Below are 5,794 nucleotides of genomic sequence, written 5' to 3' on the forward strand. Positions count from 1 at the left end.
CATTAGTACCGGGTCGCGCGACAGATGACTGGCGCTGGTTCCTGTTGCACGATGCTACCACCTAATGGTCGACACACCAAGCATATAAATTCGAATATTAATAAGTAGTACTTTTTTAAATTGTATATTTATATATATAAGATATCACAGACCACGTAAAAGCTCATGGAAGGTTACTATACCAGCTATCGCTGTTTATCGCGATACTTTCTCTAAACTTGACCAAAACGCGCGTTCTTTTAAGAAAATATGAGGGTTCATCTGCCAAAGCAGCCAATATTAACAGTGTTATGGAAAACGATCCAAATGTCATGAAAATGACTTAAAATGCGACGTATAGTATCACATAATAAGATGATTTCGAGGAAATGCCTCTAAAATAAAATAAAAAATTGTTCAGTTGTTTGTAGGACAAAAATATTTGTTGTTACGGCAGATTGAAACGAAGTTACAAATATCTATATTTACAGAGTACTTCTGCAAAATTTTTGAAAACAATATTATTTGTTGTGGCGTGGGTTTTTGTGCTGTTTCAGTGTTGAGGTCATATTTTAATTTATTTTAGAGTTAATTTTTGTAACTCTTTTGTATTTTATTATTAACCACAGTCATGAACCTGCAGTGGTGTTTATGGGAATAATGAAGAAGAAGATATAACAGTATAGGCTCTGCTTTGGATAAAAGGAATTGATGACTGACCAAAAACATATATTAAATTTATGCATTTAGCAGACGCTTTTATCCAAAATATATATATATTGAAATCAGAAGTCAGGTTATAAAAGTGGTAATATTTAAACAACAAAGAAGTTCAAGCTCTTCTACTGATGTTCTTCGTTTGTTATTGTTTGTCGTAATTGTTGGTCTGTCAGAGAATAATTAAGAACAAAGGGTCAGTAGAAAAAGAAACCACACTGCCTTGTGCTGCTGGCCATCTGAAAGGATGATATGAACTGGCACATGCAGCATTCTGCTGGACGGCAGTATCACCATGGCAACACTCACTGGTCATTCCTGATGAGCAGCAGGGCCGTAGCTGGGGTTTGCGGGGCCCTGGTGCAGGTTGTACCAGTGGGCCCTGTTTGAAATTGTTTAATTTATATGTTCATCCTATTTATTTATTTGTTCTAATTGCACAATGTTTAAGTTGTTTCATGTTTGTAGGTGTCCAGGCACAGAAAACAAATAATTTAATATAAAATAGCACTGCATAGTCTTCACTGTAAAAATTTAATTAAGTCAAACCAAAATGTATTCAGACACCTTCAACATTTCTTACATTATCACAGTTTATTTTCTCTAGTTTATAAAATGAAAAAAAAAAAAACTCGTTGAGTTGAACTGTCAGAACAAATTCATCTTGATAATGTCAGATAACTTTGATAGAAAGATATGTAATGGATTACAATCAACCAAAACTTCAGATAACTGTTAGTATGGCAATATTTACACAACTATCAATACTTTGTTGAACAATTAACAAGCAATGCTTAATTTTGTTCAGTCTGTGATGTGAAAAGGTTGCATTAGCAATTCAGGGAAAAAAAAACACATAAGCAAAACATGGTGAGGTCAAAGTGTCTGAATAATTTTTGGTCCCATTTTTTTCTATCAATTTCACTAGTAGTCCATTGTATGAATATTTTTTTGTCACAGCACGCTTTATTTTGCTATTCACTTACGTACATTTATTATAGTGTCCTGCACCTACTATTAAAACTTTTTCTTTTCAAAAATAATATATGGTGTCTGAATAATTTTTGGTTTGACTGTGCACTCATTCTTGTTAAAACTACGAAGTAATTCAATTAAGAGCAGTGAGTGATTTTCTTTCATTTTCTTGGATAAACATTACAGCAGCTAGTAGCTAAATTTGGCGCAGTCACTTTAAAAGACTATGAATGCATCCAATATAATACACATCCGATTTGTTTTCTCAACTGTTTACTTTCACTTAAGACATAACCGACAGTTTTTTTCGAACGTACTTTCCAAGACGGGTATTTTGACACTTTGTATGTTTTGTCGGTACAAAAGCAAAAAGAGGCAAGTGTTTTGAGATGTGTTTCTCTGCGTGAGTCCTGAACACCAGAACACCGCGGCTGCTGAATTGGGCTTTTTCACATCCTTTTCTGTTTGTTTAAACTGCGATTTGTATTTGTTCGTTCAGGTGCAGGAGGAAGTTCGAGGAGAACTTCGCAAAGGAGAGCTCGGTACAGTGTTCTGTCTGTGAGACGCCGCTCTGAGACTGTGAGATGCGTGCAAATTAAGGTTTTCCACGTCTTGTGCTTGAATGATTTAAACTCTTTTGAATGTTTAAGTTGGAAAGTGGCCAGGCTTAAAAGCACATGAAAATGATAAGCTTTCGTGAAGACATTCAGCAGCGTTCTGTCAACTGTCCTGATCGTCTTTTAGGCTAGCCTCAGCCAGACGGTTGAGATCGCCGGGCCCCCCACTCATCGTGGGCCCCGTATAATCGTCACCACCTTTCACCCCTTTCACCCCACTTGCGATGGCCCTGATGAGCAGTATAACATCTGTCTGACCCAGGGAATTCAAGGTGAATTCTTCACATTAGACTGTACTGCTAGATATTACTAGAAAATTATTCCTGCACATTTAGGGTTTAAAATGACATGCCCTCTGAAAAACACACTCTCAACCATCCATCCATCCACACACACACACACACACACACACACACACACACACTGCATGTCCTGGAGCTTTGATTAATAACACCTGATTACACACATGTTAGCATTTGGTTCCCTTCGTGCAGATTAATGGGGTTAATTAAAGTGAAATAATTTGAAAAGACAAAGAACAAACATATTGCTCTCTTGTTAAACGGCCAACGACTGAGAAAATGTGTCTGATTTGCAAGCCTATATAAAGGGAATGGACATCCATGCGTTGATATTAAAGCTTTGTAAGAAATAAAGCAATATTTTGGATGTTGCAGGACCCCTGGTGATCCACCAATAATTGACACAACACTGGCCAATGATATTTCTGAATACCAGGTAAACATTGTTTCATCAACCTTTTAAATTACAATATAAGTATTGCAACTTTTTTTTGTAAATAAATGCCTCTCTTTGTCAGGTTGTACCTGTATTTGTAATGATAACCAGTTATTTGTAACATAAGTATAAAAATGGAAGATGTGATAATATCAATATTTCATTTAAACGTTTCCAAACATTTCACATTAACATTTATTTTCTTAATGTTTGTACTTTTCTTTAACCATTTCATCCACATGGTTTCTTGTAGTGGAAGTGCATGATCCCCATATCGCAGAGCATGTTCTCCATGGAGGGGTAAAAGGGGGACAAACAGCTGAAGGTCTCAGACTTTATTTTAAATGGGAAGGAGACAAGTTTATGCTGACGGCCAGCAACTTATGAAAACGAAGGTGAAGAATTTTAACTTTCACTTATGATCATATATATATGTTGATCATATATGTTTCAATTGTGCAAATATGTAATTGTTTGACTAGACACACTGTGTTTCAGAACATTTAACTGTTATTCTAACTTTTATAGTTAAATAACAAAACAAAAACAAACATTCAAATGAAATAATTCAAAAAAAGCATATTTGTGTGCCTCAGTTAAGTATAAAATTAGAAGTATTAGCACCTGATGTCCTGATGCAGTGACACTGGAACACAATAGTTTGTCTCTTCCCAGTAATACCACAACTTGTATCATGAAAAGCTGCAGCAAGGACACTTTTCATTTGAATTTGAAGAATTTCTCATCCCCAACCTTTGCCTGTACCTACCTACAGACTTGCTAGAATGAGACGCTGATGAAGAAACTGGTTCATTTTTAGTGTTCAGCTATATCTATTCAAACCAAGATCTGAGGCTGGTGGATGTGAATAATCTGAATGGTAGGTTTTAAAAAACAATTCTTAGAATTTTGTATTTCTGAGCTACTGTATGCTTACTTTAATAGCATTAAATTAGTGGCGGGTGGTAATGATAAATTAGTGGACTGGAATTCTAGAAATAATTTTATTTAACTAGACATTTTTTCATATGTGCCTGCTAAGAAAGTTCAGTAATTATTTTTAGGTGTATTTAAATGCATATATAACCAAAGACAAATTTTTCATAATATTGTGGGATTTCAGGGTTTTTTCAGCCTACAAATACAGGTATGATTCAAATTTAAAGGTATCTATATGGTTTCATTTTGATAAATCTTTCTAAAGTATTTCTTAATGTCTATATATGTTTGTGTTTTAATATGTAAATATAGTTAAAAAATATTTAAAATTAGTTTTAAAGGCCAAAAATTAAAAGTTTTTGCATTATACACACACACACACACACACACACACACACACACACACACACATATATATAATATATATATATATATATATATATATATGAAGAGTTCTGATCTAAAAGCCTCTTAAGTGCTGTCTGAAATTTTAATCTAAAATGAACATTTTTATCAGGCTCCTACATTTATGTTCAGTTATTTCACTATAATGGCTTAGAAAAGGACTTATACATTGCCATTAAAGTATAATTACTGTAGGAGCCTGATGATCAATCTATCTATCTATCTATCTATCTATCTATCTATCTATCTATCTATCTATCTATCTATCTATCTATCTATCTATCTATCTATCTATCTATCTATCTATCTAATTGCTCTTAAGAGCAATTTGAATATAAGTGATCTCAAATATAATGGGTTTAAAGCTACCAAACTGTTATTTTAATTAGACTATAAGTGAAAGCAAAATATGACATGCACACAGTATTGCAAACAGATCCTGTAAGACACATGGTAGAATCCTTGTCTCTTATTTGTTAATCCAAATCTGCATCCATTTCTGCACCCTCCTGGGTGTGTGCATTTCTAAAACATGTGTCTGTCTTTTTAAATCGGAAGCGGCTATGCTTCCTCTGCTCTCACTCAGCTGTTTGAAATGATGACAGATTCCTTATAGACACACAGTAAAGATACAGTACATCCCGTTGAACCATTGTGTGTCCCCATTTACCTTTATTATAAGACAATCAACCTCTCCAGTTAATTTCTCCAGTTTTTTTCTCAGTGCTCATGTAACACACGTTCCTTTCTTAATGTCCTTACACACACACACACACACACACACACACACACACACACACACACACACACACACACACACACACACACACACACACACACACACCCCTGTGGCAACTACCCAACACTACTGCTGAGGCTGTGACCTCCAGTGCCTCAGCATCTCTGTGGTTGTTTTCTAAACCAATCTGTTCTCCTTTCTTAACTGTCCCCCCCCCCCCACACACACACACGCCCGCTCCCCCACTGTGCAGTTAAACATCCCTAGTAACATTGAAAAATGTTGCCCGCTTACTTTTCCCTTTACACCTGTCTCTCCCATTTCCCTTTTTCCCTGCCCATACAAGGTGTGTTTCTCCCTGAGTATTTCTGTCTCCATTTGTAGCCAATGTGCCATCCTTATGCCTCGTCTTTTTCTCTCTCACTCTCTATCTATGTCCTCAGTCTCTACCACCCCCCTTTGCCTTCATCCTCTACCACCTCCTCCCTTTTTCCCTCTATCTATCTTGCTGCCTCTCCCTCTTTCTTGCTCTCTCCCTTTCTCCCTCCCTCACTCTGAGGCACTGCAGTAAAGTCTGTTGGTAGGATTGAGGCGGTTTTCTCTGTGCTGACAGAGAGAGAGAGAGAGAGAGACTGCAGCATGCTGCATTGCAATCACACTAGAGCACATGAGAATTTGCCCACAA

The sequence above is a fragment of the Carassius carassius genome, chromosome 4 (genome assembly GCF_963082965.1).
Source record: "Carassius carassius chromosome 4, fCarCar2.1, whole genome shotgun sequence".
Classification (NCBI taxonomy): Eukaryota; Metazoa; Chordata; class Actinopteri; order Cypriniformes; family Cyprinidae; genus Carassius; species Carassius carassius.